We start from the raw sequence: 23,724 nt of genomic DNA, 5'->3' as shown, positions 1-23,724 counted from the left end.
GCGTCCATCAGCACACTTACACGGACAGCACTTGAAGGGTTCTCGGTAAATAGTATCGATGGAAAACCCTTCGGAGACGTTCATTCAGTACTGAGCCTCGTCGGGCTCTGTGCCGGGCGGAATCATTCCTAGTGGAGGAAGCGCAGTCAGGGGGAGAGCGGGGAAGGGCGCCCAGCCGGGAAGGGTCCGAGGCAGCCTTTGCTCGCTTCGCCTCCTCCCGGCTGCTTCTAGAATCATCTCTTCTTAAATGACTCGTTCACCCTCCCCCAAATGTCTGCCGCTTGGGCTGGGCGACCCTTGGGCGCACGGAAAGGGATGAACGAGCGCCGCTGTCGCTGCTGGTCCTCAGGGTCGCCACTGTGCGGTGTCTTCACTCTCCTGAACAAACCCCCGGAGGCCTCCTGCCAAGCTGACCCTGGACCGCCCGCAGGTGCTGCCGGGGTCACTGTTCTAGTGCTCCATCTTTCCCACCCAAAGATCTCAGATATTTCACTAAGGTGAGGCCGATGGGAATCGTTGGCAGGAAGGGAAGAGGATGGGCGCCGAGAGGGTGGGCAGGTAGGTTTGGGAGTCCTGAGGGGTTCTGCAGTCCCTGGGGGCCCCAGGAAGGGGGAGCCTATGAAGTGGGCAAGCTAAGCAATAGCAGAGAGGACGTGGCGGTGCTCAGTGACGAGAGCATTCACGTGGGAGTCCCGAAGACCCGGGGCCATCCCCATCTGATGCTCTGTGCGTGGGTGATACCTGGCTCATCCGTGAAATGGGGGCAATAATGATTGTGCCTCCCATCCCCGAGGCTGGGGGGAGGGTCGGCACATCTGAAAGGAGGGGAGGCCTGTTAGTTATCATGATGCTACTGCATGGCTTGCATGACCACAGCCCTTTGAGGCTTCCCAGCTTTTTCTTCGCAGCAATCCTCTGAGGTAGGTAGTGCATGATCACCCCAGCTAGAGCGGCAGTGAATGAAGAAAGAGGACATTCAGTAGCGGCAAATGGAAAGCCATCCACCATGGGAGTTGGTGATTAGTAATCGATAATTTGGGTATTGAACATCAGCTTTATGAGTATAAGATGGTGAGGTAGCGATTTGTCTGTAAAATGATCTGGGGGTCCTAGTGGACTGCAAGCTCAATATGGGTCAATAATTGGACTTCTAAAAAGGAGGGAGGTGTTTCGGCTAAAGGGAGGTCACAGCCCCCCTGTACCGTGGCCTTGCCAGACCTCGGTTAGGGTACTTTATTCAGTTCTGGGCCTCCTGGTTAAAGAAGGACAACCAGGGCTTTGGTAAAGGGCTGTATTCATGCTCCATGTGGAGGAGTTGATAGAACTGAGCCTGGGTTGCCTGGAGAGCCGTCTGAAGAGGGACACTAGAGCAGCCAGGCAACAAGGGTTTGAGGCGGATCACGTGGCCTCATGCCCTTGTGGCGGGTCATGTGGCCTCATCCCCTCGTGGAGGGTCACGTGGCCTCATGCCCCGATGGAGGCATGGTTGTGTGAGATGCTGCTGGAGGTCCCCCACGCCCCAGAGAGTGGGAGCAGCCTCTTTCGGCTGGCTACAGAGCCAAGGGAGTCGGGGGCGCACACGAGGCAGCGCTCTTCTTTCTTCTTGGCCGTGTCCTGGACCGAAGGGCAGCTGAACCTGAATGATGGTCCGCGTGCCCTGAGGTGTGGGAGGGGAAGGCCCATTTCCAGCCCTCCCCGTCCCCCTTCTGGCCTGGGCTTGGGTGCCGGCTGCCTTGCTTGTCCTTGGATCTGGGGGGTGGGGGGGGGACTGATGCCATATAGGAACTATATGAGGAATATCGGAGACTGTGATGGGGGGATCTTGCCCAAGATGTTCAGGGGCTCTCGGTCTGCTCTTTCTTGCTTGGCCTTTGAAGTACATATTCCTCTGGGGTTAAGTAGAACTGAGGTGCCAGGAAGCCCCAACTGGGGGACCCAATCCGTGAGGCCTGAGCTGCTGCCCCGGAGCCTGGATGCCCCAGAGAAGCCAGAGGGAGGCTGAAATGGACCCATTTCAAGTAGTGGGACCTGAGGAGCACCTAGTACACATGTATGAAGCGCCTGCTCTGAGCCAGGCACTGGAGATACGGGAAAGGGAACAAGCTGACGCTTCCTCCAAGGTGCTTCCAGTCTAATTGGGGAGAAAAGATGCGAACAGCTCCGAGCAGCCCATCCGGAGATAAGGGAGGCAGGAAGGCTAACTGGCCGGCCTGGATTTTGGAAGGGGGTCAAGGAGAGAAGAGAAGGGCTTCCTTTTGTTGGGCTACAGTTAGGAGTCTCTTGTTGTTCAGTCCTGTTTCACATTAAATAGGCCTTTGGGGTTCCCACGGGACCGAAGGAGTTCTTTTAGTAAAACAACTTGCATGGAAAGCTATGATCCGAGTTCCGAAGTCTGTTTACACACTGGCTTTTGGAGCACAGCCTGCGTCTGACCGGGAGGTGTCTACGTGACAGGTACATGACAGGGGCTCTATTGGCCTTGGATCTCTCCGTTTATTAGTGGGGCCGGTTTGGAGATGGGGTCTCTGGAGGCAGAGAGAAAGGTCTTCAGGCCTTGCTGCCTGATTTCAGGAAGATGCCATCTCAGGGAGCTGCATCGTTTCCCCTTACCTGGATCGGAAGCCATCTCAAGATGCCCAGTTAGACAAGGTTTGGAAAGGGGATCTGCGTTCCCTCGGGGGAGCTGGAGGTGAGTAGACATAATGGCAAACCAGGATGCTGCCGAAGGGAGGGGGACGTAAAAGCAGGCTCAGTGGAGGTCACTTCCCCTCCTCAGAGTCTAAGGCTGGACATGTAAAGGGCCACTGATGGAGCTGAGCTCCCTCCTCTATCCCTACATGAAGACAGACTTTCACACTGATAAATATCAAGGGGGACAGCTGAGTGGTTCAGTGGATTGAAAACCAGGCCTAGAGATAGCAGGTCCTAGGTTCAAATCTGGCCTCAGATACTTCCTAGCTGTGTGACCCTGGGCAAGTCACTTAACCCTCATGGCCTAGTCCTTACCGCTCTTCTGCCTTGGAATGGACAAAAGCATGATTCTAAAACAGAAGGTAAGGATTTAAAAAAAAGAAAAATCATGTTGATGGTGATATTCTATTTAAAAAATGTTCTTTTTCACCTCTCCCACAGGGATAATACACATATCTATGTTATATATGTTCTGAGGTAAATGGTTACTTAGAGTTATGCTTATCATTTATTTAATTATGCTTGAATTTACTGCTTATATAAAATGATCTCTCATTGCCACCATGGTTTAACTTCTTCATTATCTGTGAAGTAAAGGCAGAGAAAAGAAAAGAAGAGGGTGTTGTGGTCAACAAAGTAGGAGAGAGTGACCCGAGGGGTCCTTCTCTCTAAGTCACCAGAATTCTATCCTGGCTGAGTGGGGGCTCCTGAGCTAAATGAGAGACAATTTTAGTGTAGATGATATGATGTAAACTTTCCAGGGTAAAGGGAAGGTCTGGATCCAGGGTATGGTGGGTCACAAGTATGCAGAAGGCTGGGTGAAGCTCTGGAGACTTTCCCTCAGAGGAAAGGGTCTTCTCCTTTGTTCTTTGACAGTAGGTCTTTTTCTTTGACCGTCCTTCACCCTAACACATATTCTGTGGCCTCAAAACTGAGACTAAAGCATAAGCTTTGGGAAGAGATAAGGACACCATGTTCTCCTTTAAATACCTTTGAGCTCCTTGAGTGGTCTGCAAAGACATATGATGCATGCTTATTTACACAAAAGTATTCCTCTCTTCTGGAAAACACAGAGACTCATTACAACATGGTCATCCTCAATCAGAGAATAGAATTCCGTTTGATTCAATAAGCATTTATAACAGAAATCTGGCCTTGGTTCAAGTATTGCCTCTGACACATTGGCTGTGTGACCTTGGGCACGTCACTTAGTCTCTGTTTGCCTCAGTTTCCTCAACCCCCGGGGGACTTCTGATTATCCTTCAGGATCTTCAAACTATATTTGGGGTGGAGAGTAGGGAGAGAGAATGCAGGATAAGAATAAGAAAGTGGCAGAAATGCCTCCCAAATGATTCCTTCTCAGGGACTACTAAACAAGCCGATTTCTGGTCTTCTCCATTTATAATTAGTTGATTTTTGTATAGGTGGCCCCCAGCTTGGTCTGATTCTTTCAGTCATTTACAAGCGATTTCTTTGGTGGCATCCAAAGATCAAAGCTCTTTGTAAAGTGCCCACCTGGGGGGGCAGAATCAGGACCAGGAGTTCCTTGGGTAAGGGAGAGGGAAAAAAGGAGACCAGAGAAAGGTTGGAGTCAGAAGGACCTCATCTGCTGGTTGCAAAATGAGTGTGTTTTAATTCAAGCTGGTAACGTCTTTAAAGGCAAGAACCACAAATAGTAAAACAATCCTTGAAGAAACATCAAAAAGGTGTAGCAGATAAGGCTCTGAGGTCACCTGGGTTCATGGAACAGTTTAATCATTAATTACATGTTATTGCCAGCAATAACATGTTTGATTATGCTAAGAATAAGCAGGTGAAGGAGAGGGCACTTGGATCTTATCTAGACAGACTCTGAGTTATCAACCTTTGACACTCTTGATTCCCCTCAAAAAGATCCACAACTTTTTCACTACCAGTAAATACAATTATGATTGACCGATTCAATTGTCTTGTTTGAGTGTTCTGTTTTCCCTTTACCCGTGGTGGTGGGAACACTGCCACGCTTACACCGTCATGGCTACACCAAAGTAGAAATTGTCTTTTGCCAGTGTGATTTCTTGTTTATCCATCTTGGAGGTTAGATCACAGTTTGGAGAAGCAGAACAATTGGAGCCAGAAGAGACCTGAGGATCCATCTAAGTCTAACCCCTTTAGTTTATGAGGGGGAAACTGAGGTCCAGAAGATTGGAGAGATTTGTCCAAGGTCATACAGGTTATAAGCACTGGAGCTGGGATTTGAACCCATGCTCTCTGATTGCGAATCCAGAATTTAGAATCCACACCCACATATCCTGGGGTTCTGAACTGGAAAGGAGGTTAGAAATTGCTAACCTCTTCCGATCCCTTCATCTTATGAGGGGAGACACTGAGACCCAGAAAGGGGAAACAACTTACCAAGGTCACAGGTAGTCATTGAGGTGGAATCTGAATCTAGGTCTCCAGCTGTGAGACCCTGATCAAGTCACTTCTCCCTGTTTACCTCAATTTCCTCATCTTTAAAATGAGCTGGAGAAGGAAATAGCCAACCACTCCAGTATCTCTGCCAAGAAAGCCCCACTGAAACAAGATGCAATAATACTCTTTCTGCATTTGTACATTCTTCTTTTTTTTTTTTAAACTCTTACCTTCCATCTTGTGTATTGACTTGTGTGTTGACAATACTGTGTATTGACTCCAAGGCAGAAGAGTGGTTAGGGCTAGGCAGTGGGGGTCAAATGACTTGCCCAGGGTCACACAGCTGGGAAGTGTCTGAGGCTTGATTTGAACCTAGGACCTCCCATCTCTAGGCCTGGCTCTCCATCCACTGAGCTACCCAGCTGCCCCCTGCGTTTGTACATTCTTACACCTGCCTGCTTGACCCACCTGATTCAGAACAGAGGATGACTCTTGGTTAACTAGTTTGCCAAATGCAAAATCCTAGAATTATTGAATAAATGTTTTCATCTGCTTCAGTACAAAAACTTCTGCTTTGATCTTTCATTTTGGGGACCTTTAAGCATCCTTTATTAGTGGAGCTCAGCCCTTGGGGATTTTAATCAAATGTGTTACTTTCACTCCTACAGACCCATTTAAGGAGATAATGAATTGGTTATTTTTAAAACCACCTTTCAGAGGCGATGGGATGCCTTTAGGTTTGTTCATCAGATTTCTAATTATCCAAGTATTACATTGATTTAAAGCTCTTCTTGCTTCTCACTGGATTTCTTATTGATTTCAAAGCACAGTAGATATTTTAGCATTTGTTTAGGTTTTTTCAGAAAAATCTTTAATGAGTTCGCTTCATCTCAACCCCTATCAAGGAGAACTCACGCCTTTCTGTATAGAATTCACAGGGACATTGTCTCCTAGCAGATATCAGACAAGGGAAGAAAAACAGAAATTGCAACAATATCTCAAGAGCTCTTCTAAACTGAATATTAAATAGAAATCGTAAAACGTCAAAGAATCAAACGTCTCCCTCTTTGTCTTTGGGCACTGCTGGCAAAATGCAGTTCTCTCCTTTTAGTGGAGAAGTGGGGGTCTGTGGCTGGCAAAATGCTTGTCCATTTTTTTCTTGAAATTTAAATATGTGATGATTTCTATATAACACATGAAAGTTTGGAAAGCACTTTCCATATATTATCTCCGTTAAGCCTCAGAATAGTCCTATGAGGTGGGTACTACAAGTGTTAATATCCTGATTTTACAGATGAGGAAACTGAGGCTCAGAAACATTAAGTGGTCAACACAGGGAGAAAGTGTCAGAGGCAGGATTTGAATCCTGGTCAACACCTTATTCACCAATGGGATAGAAAAGAGTATAAAAATCAAAATGTATCCCAAACCCTTTAAAATGCTTATTTAGCTCTTATTTGCATTAATTGGGGAACGTTCTGTGGGATCTGTATCTGAAAAATATGGTGTAATTTGAAAGAGCCCAACTAGAGACACCAGGTCTATGGCCAGCCAGGGGCAGGTACCCGTGATATTTACAATAACATTTCTATAGTGCCTACTGTGTGCCAGGCACTTTGTAAAGCACTTTACAGTTATGATCTCGTTGTATCCTCACATCATCCCGTGGAGGTCCTATTATTATTCCTATTTTACAAAGGGGGAAACTGAGGCAGGTAAGGGTGAAGTAACTCATCAGGGTCACACAGCCAGGAAGTGTCTGTGGCGTTTGGTATCTACTTGTTTTTTCCCTGCATGGATAGTTAAATCATACTCATTTGGATGATTATGGATTTCATTCACTGCTAGTAAGTCACATGTAATCTAATTTAATCCTTTTTCTCTATGAAAATTTAGGCCTAGGTCACTGTGCACTTGATATATAATTCTTTAAGTTTTAAATTTGATTTTAGCTTCCAATATGAATGAGAATGACCTACTTTTAACATCAACCAAGAGCCATGAGGCAGGGAAGCCTAATGGCTAGACACAACCGATAGATCATCCAGGCTGTTCTTGAAAATCTCCAGTGGGAGTAATTTCTTGGCTCCTGAGACTATCAATTCCTTCCACTTTTAGAAAAAAAATTCCTTTCATTGTGTCTTAATTGGCTACTTTGCATCTTCTATTCAGTCGTACTAGTTTTTCTCTCTGAGGTAAAGAAAAACCAAATTCTTCTTTCAGGAATCATCAGGACAAATAAATTGTAGTCCACTAAGACCCCCAGATCATTTTTAGACAGATGCATCTTATAATTGTGATAACTTTTCTTTTTTTTAAACATTTACCTTCCGTCTTGGGCCAAGGCAGAAGAGTGGTCAGGGCCAGACAATGGGGGTCAAGTGACTTGCCTAGGGTCACACAGCTGGGAAGTGTCTGAGGCCACATTTGAACTTAGGACCTCCCATCTCTAAGCCCGGCTCTCCATCCACTGAGCTACCCAGCAGCCCCCTATAATTTTGTTAACTTTTTGAGCTCCAGTGCAATTGATCCCTATTGGAATCTTATTTGATCAGTCCAGCATTCTAGCCTTTTAGGTTCATTTTCTGCCATCCAGAGTTTTCCGACCTTCCCCGTTTTGTGGCCTTGGAAAACCTCCTAGAGAGGCTGTCAGTCAGTGCCTTTTCCCATGCGCATTCCTTTGATTTTCTGATTTTATTGGCCCAGAGATCCTGAGACTTACTTTTGGTGCAGGGTGATTTATGGAAAAGAAAGCTAAGATCCGGAGAGATTCGTGTTCTTTTTCTGAGGGCACCTGGCTGGCGAGTGAGTGATTGCTGAGACTTGAACTCACGTTTCCCTGCTTTCATTCTGGGTTCTTTTCATTTAAAGTCATTACCAGCACGCTGATGCCTTCTACTTCTTTTGCTTTTGCTAATTGTAAATGACAGCAAAAGTGCAGATAACACCGAGATGGGGAAAAGAAGAACATTTTTAAGTAACTGCAAGGCAGGAGAGTGATTATCCGAGCAGACTCAATTATGGAAGGGACGTGCCTGAAATAATGGATTTCGATAGTTTCAGGCAAGACAGAAATGTGTGGAGGGGTCAGGTCAGCAGAGGAGGTGGCACAACAAATACGTTATTAATGCAGCCTGATTGATGTCTGGACAAGGCGCTCTTCCCGTGGCCCCATTAATTTTATGTTGACTATGTGTGAACAATTAAGACTTACAGGGATTTGTGTCATCTTTGGATTGTCAGGGATGTTGAGAAATGAATAATGTACAACGTGGATTATTAGCATTAGCTGCAAATAACGCCTTCAAAGTGGGGCCGAATGCAGACTATTGGATTAGGGCAATTTTTGACACTAGCTGAGAAGAGGGCTAGAAGAAGGGGCTGCTCAGAATACTTAAAGCATGTTCTCAATAGCTGTAGTCTAGCTGTGTGCATACAATAATGATGAAGGTGGTGATGATGATAATTATGATGGTAGTAGTGATGATGATAGAATGATGAGGATGGTGGTGGTGGTGATGAGGATGAGGATGGTGGTGGTGATGATGATAGAATGATGAGGATGGTGGTGGTCATGATGAGGATGAGGATGGTGGTGGTGGTGATGAAGATGAGGATGGTGGTGATGATGATGAGAATGATGGTGGTGATGATGAGGATGGTGGTGGTGGTGATGAAGATGAGGATGGTGGTGATGATGATGAGAATGATGGTGGTGATGATGAGGATGGTGGTGGTGGTGATGAAGATGAGGATGGTGGTGATGATGATGAGAATGATGGTGGTGATGAAGATGAGGATGGTGGTGGTGATGAGGAGGATGATGAGGATGGTGGTGGTGGTGGTGGTCATGTTGCTTCAAAATTTTCAAACCACAGGGGCAATCAGATGACTCAGTGGATTGAAAGTCAGGCTTAGAGATGGGAGATCCTAGGTTCACATCTGGTCTCAGACACTTCCTAGTTGTGTGACTCTGGGCAAGTCACTTAACCTCCATCGTCTACTTCTTGCCACTCTTCTGCCTTGGAACCAATACACAGTATTGATTCTGAGACAGAAGTTGAAGGCTAAAAGCAATTTCAAAGGACTTTACAAATATTATCTAATTGAATCCTAAAAATAACCTTGGGAAGGAAAGGCAATTATTATCCTCATTTTACAGACAAAGAAACTGAAGCCAACAGAGGTTAAGTGACTTGCTTAGGGTCACACAGCGGGAAGTATCTAAAACTGGACTTGAATTTCCATCTTCTGACTAAAGGCAAGTGCTCTGTTCACTGTGCCATCTAGCTGCCTCAGATGTCAGAGAATCAAGACCTTTCACCATCCTGTTTGTCATCCTCTGGAAACTCTCCAGATTATGAATATCCTCATTAAACAGTGATCCCAGAAGTGATGGGGTCTGATGAGGATGAGAGTACAACGGAACTCTCACCTCCCTATTTCTGGAAGCTATGCCCCTCTTCCTATAGTTTGTAATAAAATTATCTGCCATATTCCCAAAGCTGGCTTCTACTGAGTTGGTGGTCCACTGATACATCCTGAAGATGGTTTTTAGACAAATCACTCTCCAACTGTGCCTCCCTCATCTGGTCCTTGTGAAGTTAATTTCTGGTACCCAGGTGCCAGACCTCAAATCCCATGAAGATGTCCTGATCTTTTGGGTGCTGACTGCCACCCACAGTGTTAACTTTCTCTCCCAGCTCTTTGTCATCAACAGATATGATAAGGAGTAGTGCCGGGTGGTGAATCAGACTTCTTGGACAGAAATGATGGGGCATCTAGCCAGGCAATACTTCCTGCTTCCTCCCTACATTTCTCTCTTTTACTCTATCCTTCTTAACTAAAGTGTTAAGAGTGGCTAACAGACTCATGACTTCAGTAAATTTTATAAATGGCGACCACAATTTCCTATTTTTTCACTCTTATACAGGAGAATGATCTTTTCAGGGTGTACCAACTGCAACCATGTTAAACCTTTTCATAGCTAAGGACGCCTAACAGATTGGTTGGAGACACCTTACTATGGCAGATATAGGCCTTGAGTTTGGAGAAGGGAAGACCTGGATTCAATTCTGCCTCTGGTACTTAGTTACTGTGAGATCCCAGGCAAGCCGGGAACAGTGGAGAGAGTGCTGTACTCAGAGGTTAGGGCCTGGGTGCTAATTCTACCTTTGTTATTTGCTACCCCAGTGACCTTTGCCAAGTGACTCATCTTCCTACAAAGTCTGGGCCTTCCTAGACCTTAGTTTTATCATCTATAACATGAAGTTTGATCACTACCCTTTTAAGGTTCTTTCCAGTTCTAAAACTGTGAGGTGGCTAGATGACCCACTGTATAGAATGCTGTACTTGGAGCCATGAAAACCTGAGTTCAAATCTAGCCTCAGATACTTAGTGACTATGTGGCCCTGGGCAAGTCATTTAACCTCTGCTTGCCTCAGTTTCCTTGTCTGTAAAATGGGAATAATGGAAGCATATACCATCAAGAATTGTTGTGAGAATCAGATAAAATGTGTTAAGTGCTTAGCATTTGCCTGGCACATGGGAGGCATTATATAAATGTTAGTTACTATTATGGCTCTCTGGGAGGGGAATGTTCATTAGAGGGCTTGTATTTATGTTTTGGAAAAGGAAAAATCAAAACCCTGCAGACAAAAAAGCAAACAGGAGTCACCAAAAAGCAAATCATTGGCAGCCCCTCTTTCCCGTCCACCTTCCTTCTCCCCCTCCCCACAGCTAATGGAGCAGGAACTAGCCAGCCAAAGGTGGTGGTTATGATGATGCTTTCAGGCTCTCCGTGTTACTAAATTGGTCTCTTCAAGGCCATTAAGTTGATTGTTTAGATTTTCCTCCCGTTAGACTTCTGCCTATTCTTCCCACATCGTAGTTCAAATCATTCCTTTCAGAGTGCCTGTGGGAGTCAATTCAGACCACCTGAAGTCTACAAAGAAGTATGGCTGGCACCCACCCAGAGTGATGGCAATGCCATCCCTGTCCTCTTGTCCAGAAACTAGTAGGAGCCTCAGCAAGGAAAGTATGTGAAGTACTAACATGGCGGCTCCAAGGGCCATATTTAGGACACGGTTCTTTGGCGAGCTCACTAAAAGGCTGTCGGACGCCAGATCTCTTAACTGGTAATGGTTGTTGTGTTTTTCACTTGCAGCTTCAAGATGGTGCCGGAAGCTTGACCTTGAGTTTGTGGCCAGGCAAGCATTAGAGGAAACCAAATGTATACCGAGTCTGTCTGGACAAAACCGGGAACGTTTGCTTCTCTCCAGAGCTCTAAAATGATGGGAGTTTCCAAATGTTTGGATGGACGGACACACGAGGTTTCCTATTTCTGAGATTAAAGGGAATATATAAGACTTCAGAAGCCCGAAGCAGTGCTTGTGTTTACAAAAAAACAAGCGATGGTGAAGAACAACATTAGCAGCACATTTTAAGGAGTTCTTTAGCTCTGAAACCATGAAAGAGTAGATTAAGAAGTGGAAGAGAATATTGGCAAAAAGAAGCGGCCAACGTGAGGTTTTGAGTCTTTTCACTAAGAGGACTTTATTCTTGATAAGGGGGTGCAGGCTTCCCGCAGACACCCCCAAAGCCCAGAAAGTGTCAGAGTACTGAAAGAACTCGTTTTCCCTCACGGTCCCTCCGTGTTGAGGGAAGACGCCTGAGCAGAGAGGAAGATCCCGTCTGGCTGCTCCCCTCATTCTTGATGTGCACCGAGAGGCACCTCCAAGCTTGCGGCTTCTGATAAGCATCTGTTTTATATCCCAGATATCTGATTATCCCCCAAACTGAACAGTTCACCCCCGTTTGACTTTGCGGCATAGGACAGAACCACATGACCCATCTTGGGTTCCAGAGACCCAGTAACACGCCATCATCATCCCATCTCTACTCATGTAGACCCTGTTGTCAAGAGGGTATCAATATTCCAAACTCCCTCTCCTCTGGGAGGCAGCGCCCCACCTACGCTGGCTCCCTGGGCCATTACAGTCATTTGAATTCTTTCATTTTTAAGCTAGCTGTTGGAGGTCATCATTCTTGACAAAGGGTGCCTGTCCAGATCCAGGGTTTTTCTTCAAAGCTCCCCCACATCACTCTCTTTCCTTCTTTCACTTTTTTACAGTTGATGCCATTTTATTTGGTATGACATTCATTTCCAAATGCAAGCCTCCATTCTACCCCGACCATCAAGGAGTTCGTCATGATAAAATGGAAAAAAAATAAGTTCTGCAAAACCAATCAGCTGCCTGATGGCCTGCTATTCCGTGGACTGTTACCTACTCATGGTTCTGCAACTCCGCAAAGGGAGGGAGACAATTTTCTCAGCTCTTCTCTGCATGATTTTTAAGTAACTTCTACAACGGTAGTAATGGCCATTGTCCGTTTAACAGAGCTTTTAGGAATAGTATGTTGAGATCCCCACCTGTCCTCTCCCCTCTCTTCCCATTCCCCCTTCTCTCTTCTCCCATAAACAAAATGGCGCCTACAGACATTTAAAGAACACACACACGGAATATTGATTCAGAGGTGGGTGTTCACTCTCCTAATGCACCCTCTCATTATCTATGGCACTCTCGTCCATGCTCCACAGGCGTAACTCCCCTGCATAGCTCAGATCTTCATTCCACATTCCAGGCAAGTTGTCATTCAGATTCCCCTTGAGGGAGTCCAGGGGTAGCACATTCGTGACTGCAAGCATTAACCTGGAAAAACACAGAACCACCAAAGCAGTTACCAAGAGCTCGTCTTTAATCGTTGGGGCAAGGAGGCGATGCTCTCTCTTACAGCCCCCATCCAGAGTCATTCACACACACCAGGCTCTGAGACTCTGGGAACCATGTCTCCTGGAAAATGCACCCAGGATGGGAATTTCCTCCCAAATAAAGAATCTGGAGTGTTATATAGACTTTGGGGACTACAGAAAAGGAAGGACAACTGTCCAGTTACAGGGGAGGCCTGGGAAAGAGGGGGTAGACTGAGGCTATGGTATCTGGGAGAGGCCTAAATACAAGGGTACTTAAGACTTGAGTATCTCTCTCACTTCTATTCAGGGTGCTTAATGGGTGCTTGATGGCTTATTGTTCAGTCTGGGACCAGGCTCAGTACGGGAGTTCTTTGTAGGACAGAAGTAAATTTTGGGGGTTCGTAAAACAAAGTTGACCCAAGTCAATGAATTAGGGTGATGAAGGCAGGAATGGAAAGGAAAATGATGGGCTACAAATTCAGTTCTTACCCAGATTCCTGCCCAGACTTCCATTTCTTTCAAGGCCAGACTCATTCTTTAGATTCTGGACTGTGTCAATATGTGTGGTTTCATTTTAGCTTCTGAGGCTTAGCAAGTTGTTTTTGAGCAGGAAGTAGCAGGAAACCTGTGCTTCCTGCTGAGATTTTATTGCCTGGTTGAACTGTAAATTTCCTCTCCTCCAAAGCTCTGAACTAGCAACTCGATCAATAACTCTTAAGAGCATAGTTTAGGCCATTTAATTGAGCATCTTTAACTGAGAACAATAAGACGCGAGTCATGCCAGATACAACGGATCTCTTTGGATCCCAAGTTGGAAGCTCTTCACTTGGGGGGAGCCAGCTCCATGCTGTGAGCATCACTCTGACTCGGTCTCTCAATAATGGAAGAACACCGTTACTACCTACAAGTATGCATATAGTGGATTCCACTTGTGAAATGCATTTTTTAATTGGCGATGAAACATGCTTAGGCCTTCCAGGAACGATTTCTCATGTCTTATGCCAGGGGCTAGATGGGGAATCTCAGCCCCAAGCTGGTAGGCTCTGGGGAGATATTTGGATGCTGCCAAAGCTTCATCTCTTCTCTGTGTCCCTCTTTTGTCCCTTACCTTCTGTCTTCGAATCCATTCTAAGAATTGGTTCTGCCACCTGTGTCTTTGGAACCCCCACGTTCGCCCCATCCCTAGGGAGCTTGTCTTAGACTGAATGATGGACTGCCAGCATCCATTAAGTGCCCCAAGAAGGAGTGATAGAAATGCTCAAACCTCAATCGCCCTTTTTGTCTTAGAGGTTTCTCCTGTTGTATCTTGGGCCTCTCCCTGGTACCAGCCTCTTTGTAACCTGTCCCTGTATATTTTCTGTCCTTATTTGCCCAAAAGGTATAGAAGACCCCAAGTTCTCTTGGTCCCTGGAAAGTCGTCTTTGGTGGTGTTTTCCCAGAGTCCCAGAGCTCTTTCTTGACTTCTCACTGTATTGAGCCTCTCTCAGATGCTCTAACTGCAGGCTGCAGCCTTTTCTCTGTTATATTCCCTAACATGTATATATGATTCCAAGTTCCTCCATTCGATGGAAATTCCCACTCGTGGTGCATTTTTGCAGAGACGTTGTTCTCAGAGTCCCAGAGCTTAGCTGGGTGTGTGTTGGAGTGACTTTGTGTGGTGGCCATTGGAGCACATTCTCCCTCGTCCTGACTCTTGGTCTGTATTCTTTGGGGGTTCCAGGTTTTTTTTGGTTGACAGAGGTGAGAGGCAGAGTGTGGAATCTGGAGGCAGCCTGAGGATCTGGGTTCAAACAGACCCCTGACTAGCTTGTGGGGCCTGGGAGTCTTCTTGGTGTCTTCCTTCTGTCTACCATAAAATGGCAGGACTGGAGGGGAGGGCTTTGGCGTCTCTTCCTTTGAGAGTGGATCTCAATGGACAGAAGGTCTCCTTCTGTCCCTCTCTTCCCCCCAGTCACTTGATCATTTCAAAAGAAAATGGAGGACTTTGACCAGTTCCTGGGAACTCACTCGCTTTTCTTATTCTATGTAAGAAGGCACACAGTAGGAGCATCACAAAGGTGAATGAGCTGATGACTGTTAAAGGAGACGCTCTTCGTGGGTCTGGTGTTGTAATGGGCCACGCCAAAGGCCGCCCTACCTGATTGTCCAGGAGGGAGGTCATGGAAATCCCAACAAAAGCGTCAAGTGGAGGAAAACAGAAACCCAATAATTTTTCTCCGAAATATGAATGGATTAAACACACTTCCATGGCAGTGTGCTGGACGGAAGAAATACATTTTAAACTTCACATACTGAATAGGAATGACAGGTGGCAGCAAAGTTCGACCCATGTCAAAAGATCCCAGAAACCCCACATGATTTTGGACCGGGTGACAGTAAAAACTCACCAAATTCCGGCCATTCAGGGCCTTCCCACCTTTTCCTGAATTGTTCATATTGGCTATTTTTTTGCCAAATAATGCCTCATTATATTTATCATAATATGCCAATAGGCACCTACTATTTTCCAGGTCTTTGCTTCCATAAGGAATCGTGTCATGGCCATTGTTATATATTCAGCCTTTGTTTCTCTTCCCTGCATCCATGGGGTCATGTGCTCCAAAGTGGATACAGTGTTTTCAAAGATATTCACATTTTCTTCATGTTTCTTGCATAAATGTTAACCAGAGTGGATGGACTGATGCCCAGCTTCACTGACATTTTGCCAGCCCAGCCATGCTTGCCTCTTTGACGTTCCTGCCTCATGGCTCAATCTTCCATCTCCATGCCTTTGCACCGGCTATTGCCCCATGCCTGGAAGATCCTGCCCTCTCACCTCCACTCCCTCCACTCCTTGACTTCCTTCAAGATTTAGCTCAAATGCCATCTCCAGCAGGAGGCCTTTCCTGGTCTCCCCAGATGTTCCCAGCTTCCTCGCTGGGGTTGCCTTGAATGGACTGTGTGTATCTTGCAGATATCAATTTACATATTTTTTGTTGTCTTTTCTGTTAGATTGCAAGTTTCTGTAGGCAGGGACCTTTTTTTGTCTTTGTCTCCCCTGCACTTGGCACAGTGCCTGACTGAAGAAGGGTCTGATGTATGATGGACCATTGACTTATGCAACCAAAGCATTCTTTTTCCGTTGCCAGGCACCAAGTCCCATTCTTCCCTTCTGGGATCTGCCGCCAAATGTTCTTCTCTCATTTTCCGATTATACCAAAGGCAGGGGAGGAAATCCAAAGCCTCTCGATCAGTTCTCTTGATTCCTGACCGCCTTTTCCTGGAATCCCCCGTCTCACCATCTCCTGTGTCAGCCCAAGGGAAACTCTTCTGAATGATGTCACCGGCTCTAATATTGATTTGCTAACAGGAGGATGAGGAATTTTTTTTACCTCTTAAATAGGAATTCAATTCTTTCTATTCTTATCATTATCTTCACGCTATATCTTTTGTTTCTGATGTCCCTTAGTTCAAGGGTTTTCTTTTTGCTTCCAATCTTTCAGATAATATATAATTAAAAAAAAGAAAATCAAATAATTAATAAAAAAGATTTCCTCATCCCACATTCATGGTCGATGTAGGCTTAGCCCCATAAGAAATAAACATTGAATTTGTAAGGGAAGACCTTAGCCCCAACCCAATTAACAAGAAGGCCCAAACAATGCAATTGACTCCATCAACCAAATAATTTAAGAAAAAGAGTACCAACAAGTCTGTAATCATTTTGAGAGGAATAAAGTACTTTGTTCATTGGACAAAGCCAGAAATATCTTGTGATATTGAAAGAAGCAAATAAGCTCCAGGTTCCATGCATACAGCAGCAATCCAGTTGGGATCCCTGGGTAGATGGTTAGGGAAAGCGATCATTTGATAGTCTTGGGGGCTCTGGAGCCTGCTTTCCTTTAATAGTCCTTCTTGCTCTCAACTTTCTGGCATTCAAATAAATAGCAATAATAACCCTCTGCCCGGGTTATGTAGACTATCACCTCCTCCATCTCCCCATGGATCTCCAACTCCTGGGTACTTATTACCCCATTTATCCTCACCCTATATATGTATAGTGCATGCGGTAGGGAGGCAAATGCCATCAGAGTGTCCCTTTTCCTTTGGAGGAGCCCCGAGATAAAGTCGTGAAGTGCTTCTGTGCTTAGTCAGTGGTGGTGCCTGAAGCCTCAGCTTTAGATTGCCTCTTGTCCTAACAGGAGGCTCGTTCCTTCTTCTTTTCCTCAACGTGCAGCTGGATGGAGTCTCTCAGATTAGCTGATCACCAAGTCTATTATTCCATAAATGTGTATCAGATGTTGCTTAAATCCAGCTTGATTACAGATGCTCCCCACAGTTTATCTCAGTTGGTTAACTCCAAACATTTTGTCATTAAACCATTTAATTTAACTAGCTCCCAAAGTTCCATTTAAATTGTTTAATGTTATAGAAGCAAACTCACCCATCACTCAAGGCATCAAAGGGGACAAACGATAATCAGCTTCCTCTATATTTATGTTTCTTCACCCAAGACGCTAACATATTTATTGGCTTTAACTTACGGGATAGCTCTATGATATAGAGAAGGGTATGATGGATTTAGAGTTGGGAGAGACTCCGGTTTGAATTCTGCCTCAGATGCCTACTAGCTATGGGACGGGGCAACCCCTAAACTCTCAGACTCTCATTTTCCCCAACTGCAAAATAGAGATGATGAATCAAAGCATGTTAGAGCCTAAAGGGGGAGAAGAGCCCCAAAGGCAAGAAATAAAGAAAAGAGAGGTTAGAATCTTTGGGGTCAGAAGGGCTGCAGAGCTGATAACTACTGCCAGCAAAGTTTATTGAATAGGGGAAGGGTTTATCAAGGGAAAAACCACAGGAATGAAGGAGCGGGGGCAGTGTGAATACATGTGGGGTTCAGCAAGTTCATGGTTAAATGGGTACAAAAACATATTCTTTCTCAAGATTATTTTTCTGGCCATCTGTGCTACTTGCTAAGATATTTAGTCTATAGGGCAGATGCTTTCATTCTAACCTTTGTCCTTAGACCTGGAATATTATTTCCCAAGTTTGGACCTTTGCCTAATTTCTTAGGCCCCAAACTTGGTTTGTCTCTGTCAAAAACATCTCCTTCATTTTCTCTTTGCCGATTTTGCCGATTCCCTATTAGCTTGGGCAGTTTGGAAATAGATCAAAGCTTCTGTGCTCATCATCAGTGGAACTGACCTTTGAATACTTGTTGCTCCTTCAGCCTTGGAGATGTGAATTTTAGTTTTACTCCACCCTGCTTAGTCTTTAGAATTTTAGCAACTGGGAATGTATACACCCCCACTTAAAGATTAAGTGTGGGAGAGGATGGTCTGTAACCTGTGTATGCTAGCAAGTGACAAATCAGAACAACTGACTGACCCCCTGGGCTATCCAAATCCAAGTTTAAGCCACCATTGGTACATGTGAGACATAGGAAGTGATGTAAAGAACTGCCTTTATATTTGGTGTCACTTCCTGGGAGAGAGCAGGGTGGTGGAACTTGACTTAGAGGAGCTTGAGCATGAGACCTCAGACTGCTTCCTTGAGATGATCACCTGGTGAGTGATAAGGCTGACTCCGCTTTCCTTGGCTTTTTTCTGGACCTGTACCTCAGAGGAGGTTTCCAGCCAAGCTAGATTTAATCCTCTGCCTCCCTCCCTCCTTGACTGTGGCCTCTGAGCTCCTGCCTGTTATCACTCTCCCTTTCTCTCTTTCTTCCTTAATATCTTCTTTCTATTGTAAATAAGCCACCATAAAATTCCATTTTGACTTGAGTATTTCATTGTGATTTAGAATTTAAATCCCCGGCAACCAATGAAAAAATAAATTCAGTCTCAACCCTAAATTTTACCCTTAACAGTCACATAGGGAGACCTATTCTCAAAGGACTGTTTTTTGCCTCTTTTTGTATCCTGATCCCTTAATCCAACGGCTGGCACATTATTATTAGTGTTCCTCCTTTGTTTTCAAGAGGACCAAAAACAAATCAAAGCAGATATCTTTAAATGCTCTATGGAGGGCAGTGATTATAACTAGAGATCAAAGGGTTGATAGGGGATTTAGATCTGGAAAGGAACCTGGAGCTCATCTAGTCATTAACAGGTAAGGAGACCGAGGCCCTGTCTAGCTTGACTGAAATGGTCTAAAATGACAGAGTAAGTCGTCCCACTCTGGGAAAATTCTTTCCTTAAGAAATCAAGCCAATGTGCCTTTCAGAGAAGAAAGAGAAAAGAGCAGAGTTGGGATATGAACCCAGGTCAGAAGAGTAGAATTGAGAGTTGGGAGATCCATCAAAAGCCAACGAGTCTAACAATGCCATTTTGCAAAAGGGCCAGAAATGACTTGCCCAAGGTCATGCAACGAATGTGTTTGCTTGCATGTTGTATCCCCTGTTAGGTTGAAAGCTCCTTGAGAGCAAGGTCTGTCTTGTGCCTCTTTGTGCATTCTGATCACTTAAGCCAGTGCCTAGAACATTATTACTCTTCCTCCTTTGCTTCAGAGAGGACCAGTGGCATCACTGGTAATGTTTTGACTTGGATTGAAGAGAGGCAGAGTTGCATAAAGCCATCAGCCTCACTCTCTCTTCAGTATCACTGAAGTCCAAGGGCAAGACAAAAGTCACGATGACGGGTGATGAACCAGGATGCAGTGGACGATCCTGGCCTCCTCGATGCCTGACCAAGCTCTAGACACCCCACGGCATCTGTGTCAGTTGCCTTCATGGCTGTTGCAACTAATTGTTGTTTTCTGCCCATTCCACCAGGGAAAGTCTCTGCTCGAGGCCGACATCTCCCTGTTTTACTGATGGGTTTGAGCTGGTCTGCTGAGATGCTTTTACCAGCCTGCACCCAAGTTGCTCTTACTACTGCTTCTTGGAGCCACAGGTGAGAGCTGGGTGAAAGGTAGATGCCAAAAGGTGAATGAGCAGCCTTGAAAAGGACTCTGTAAGCCCTCCCACCAGAGGTCTAATCTTGCCTTGACAATCTAGAGACTCCATCTGCTGCTTAATAAAGGCTTATTGATTGAAGTGGCAGTGCCAGGATTTGAACCCAGGTTGACTCTAAATCTAATGTTATTTCTACTCTATCATGGATCCTCGGAAATAAAATCCTGAATTTACAGACTAGGAAACAGAAGAAGAACTGAGATAATTTAGCAATCAATACATAAAAGCAAAAATTGAATGGTGGTGCAATTGTCATTGTACCTCCCCACAGCTATCTTGCCTTCTGCTTAGTAGCAAGATGGGGCCAGACATGTCATTATGAGCATGTCAGTGTCATAAAATGGGACAATGGGACGATTTTGTGTGTGTGTGCAAAACAAATTTTTATTTTTAAATCATCTTGTTCTTTCTTCCATGTTATGCTACTAACCCTCCTTCCTTGCTTTCGGACCATTTCCTCACCATCTTGTCTCTCTGCCTTAATGTTCCCCATTTGACTTTGCGCTGTATTCTGTGCTGCTCATTTGCTCCCTTGGGCAGGCCATTGGATGTGGGTCACATTAGCCCCAGCACTGGCAAGCTTGCTGCCTCTTTCTTTATTAGTCGCCTGCTAACCCCCAGCCCATGTTGGCCCTTTTTGAACATCCCCATCCCGCAGGAAGGAGAGCCCGTCACAGCTCAGAGAGAGGGTGTGTGCAGTCTTCCTAGCTTTCTGTTAAATGGGTGCAATGTGCTAGAAGCATTTGTATGAAATACACATAATGAATGACCATCCAGAGAAAAATAACCTTCCAAACAGAGATGGGTAAAGATAAGGAGAAAAAAGAAATAAGCAGGAACTAGCGGATTCAGCAAGGATGGAGTATTCCCCTTCCCTGTTCTGATGACGTGCAAGCCATACTGAGGATATCTTACTGGGTATTCCAGGCAGTGAATGAAATAATAATGAATTTACATAAAATTTGCATGTAGTTTACATAGACATATAATTAAAATTAATTTTTTATTGTTTTCTCAAAGCCTTTCATTTCTTCCTTTTCTCTCTTTATTATTAATAGCTTATAATTATAGAGGGCCTCAAGATTTTTGAAGTGCTTTCTGCCTGATAATTTAATGATTATTACATTAACCTGGGTCCTGGTCCACTGACCAGTGAGTTGACATATAAAAAAAAAATCAAAGGGTTTATGTAGCACAGGGCCTGGCAATAGGAGATGCTTAATAAATGTTTACTGATTAATGTTGACATTAGCATTTAGCTATAAGTAAAATGAGAAGGCATGAAGGAGTGGCAACTCAAGGAAAGTTCACTGATGGGTGTGAATAAAGGAGTTAAAGAGGAGATGATGTTTCCCTGGGAGCTCAAAAGTAAGAAGCCGTATCTTGGGGTGGGGGTCTTGCGCATCCTTTGCTTGGGGAGCAGGGTTTGGGAATAACTTTCTCTATTAAAAAAAAAGCTTTTAGGGCCCATGACCCAAATGTAGTCTAAAGGGCAATCCTCATATATATATATAGTCAACTGGGTTTTTGGAAATCCCAAGTTTGCCCCTATTTCCTGAGAACTCACCCAGAAGGAAGTCCCAGACTGACCCATCTAAAAAACCCAGTATATATTTTTACACACACACACACACACACACACACACACACACACACACACTCCTCTATAATATATACTCTCTATATGGATACATACACATATACCACAGATGGAGGAGTAAAAGCTTATGAACAAGCTTTTTCAGTTTTGTGATGCTTAATAAAGACTATTTAATAAACTGGAGTGGGGGCTCAGAGGCTGTTGATTTATTAATGGCTCTCCATCTCCAAGTTCTGAGCCTTCACAGGGGTTGTCCCCAGTGCCTGAAAAGCTCACCTCCTTGCCTCCACTTTGGATCTTCCCAGCCTTATTTGAGCCTCTTCTGCAGAAAGCATTTCCTGGCGCTTTCCCCTCTTAGTTCCTTCCCTCTGAAGTTAGCTTGCATTCACCCTGTATAGGTGTTGCATTATAGAGTTTCCATTAGAATGTGAGTTCCTTGAGAGCAAGGACAGTGTTCTTGTCTTTGTATCCTCAAACACTTAGTAAAGTGCCTAATACACAGTAAGTGCTTAATAAATGTTTATTTACTTGACCTGACTTAATGGGAGATGTGTTGCAGATTTAGTTCTTTAATAAGAATATTGGAATATGCCCATTGGCTCTCTGGGAACCTGGGATGAAAGTGAATAAGGTAACCAGTTAAGTGGTGGAAAGGAGGGGGTTTGGTAAGGTTGTTGAACAGAGTAAGTGAATAATATTCAGCTGAGGTGGTTATCCCTAAATCCTGGTAGGCTTGTATGGCATGTTTCCTAGGGTTCTCCTCCCTGTGGTCATCCTCTCCTAGAACTCTGGCTTGTCAGCGTCCTTGATAAAATATGGCACTCCAAAGTGGAAATGGCCTTCTAGATGTCAACAGAATAGGGGAAAGGACAATGGGACCTGAGAATTTTGTGTTTTGGACATTCTATTTCGTATCATGATGAGACCTCTGAGGCTCTTAATTATGTTACCTTTTGGGGGCAGCAACATATGCATCCCTGCCTAAAGAAGGGGCTTCCCTTGATCGCATCCTGGATCGTAGAGGAGTTCTTGACCTGGAGTCCATGAGTGTTTTGATCACTATTTCAATACAGTTGATTTCCTTTGTAATCCAGGTGTTTTATGCATGAAGATGCACTGAGAATATTTTTGAAGACAGAAAGAGTGCATAATCCATAAAATAGAGGGTTGGGGGCTGGGTCACAGGTAATGTGGGCTTAAATTGATATCACAGAAAGCTTTTCTGATGTCTCAGTCCAGTGGAAGGCACAGAGGGCTTGTCAGTAAGTTGCTTCTCCCAATGGAGGCTTCTATAAACCCAATTTCTTTCTCACCATTTTGCAGGTTTTCACTATCTTTACCTGCAACCCTTTCTCCAGCATCTCACAACTATTGAGCTGTAATGGCTATTTTAGAATGTCTTCTCTTTTCTGAACTTGTAGATCATCCCAGAATATCTCTGAGCTATGCAATTTGAGAAACATTTATATGCAACATACAAGCTCCTGGACCAGATGCTGGGGCCCCAGGGATGACATTCTACTCGGGATAAATAGTACGTGCATCAATTAGCACATATCAAGTACATACACAGTTGGCAGATGAATTTGGGTGTGTGTGTGGGAAGGGACAAACAGCACTGACTATGGAGAAAATCAGGGAAATCCTCAGGGAGGAGCCTTGATAGATGTTCAGATCCCCAAGAGATGGAGGTGAGGAAGGAGAGATCTTGGGTATGTGCCGAGGCATGACAGAGAATTGGAATATCATGGGCCAGAAGCAACATGGAGGTCATGTTGGCTGCAACATTGAGTGCATGTGGGTGAGCCATAGGCAACCAGTCTGGAAAGATAACTCGGATACAGACTGTACAGAGCTTTAGATGCCAGAGTTTGTCTTTTATCCCAGAGGCAAAGGGCATGGGCAGATAGATGGCACCATGGACAGAGCCCTGCATGAGGGTAGGGATGAGGTCTGACTTTTTGGAGGACGTGAATCAGACTCCACAAAGAACAAGATGGCTTTGGGTACTTACTGCCTGATATCTCAGAATAGAAAACCATTTATTCAGGACTCTGGACAGAGTATGATTATACACTCTTCTTCCTCAGGTTCCTAATGTTCTATAAGAAAGTAGAGCTTATCCTTCCTTGTGCAGAAAAGCATGGAAAAACACACAGTAAATAAATCAAGTCCTTGCTCTTAAAGAGCTCGTATTTTAATTGAAAGAGGTAAACTATGTAGATGAGTCCAGATGGAAAGGCCCAGTGGAAGTTAGGGTGGAGCAGCAGGGTCAATGGCAAGACCCAGAGGTATTTAAGTTGGAATTTTGGAAAGGAGAGATCATGATAGGATCTGGTGGGTAGGGTT

General features: G+C 44.8%; 1 long non-coding RNA gene across 1 annotated transcript in view; it reads left to right on the top strand.

The window, feature by feature from the left end:
* The first annotated feature begins 655 nt into the window (after positions 1–655).
* The window catches only part of LOC103097897 (uncharacterized), a 33,485-nt gene continuing 10,416 nt past the window's right edge, over positions 656–23,724 (top strand). Inside the window, exons 1-2 of the long non-coding RNA XR_008915986.1 lie at positions 656–2,689; positions 22,797–22,909. This is a non-coding gene — a long non-coding RNA (uncharacterized LOC103097897). The remainder of the gene's footprint in view (positions 2,690–22,796; positions 22,910–23,724) is intronic.

Source organism: Monodelphis domestica, chromosome 2 (genome assembly GCF_027887165.1).
Source record: "Monodelphis domestica isolate mMonDom1 chromosome 2, mMonDom1.pri, whole genome shotgun sequence".
In the NCBI taxonomy this organism is placed as follows: domain Eukaryota; kingdom Metazoa; phylum Chordata; class Mammalia; order Didelphimorphia; family Didelphidae; genus Monodelphis; species Monodelphis domestica.
The sequence above is the reverse complement of the archived record's forward strand: the minus strand, read 5'-3'. Positions and strand labels throughout refer to the sequence as shown.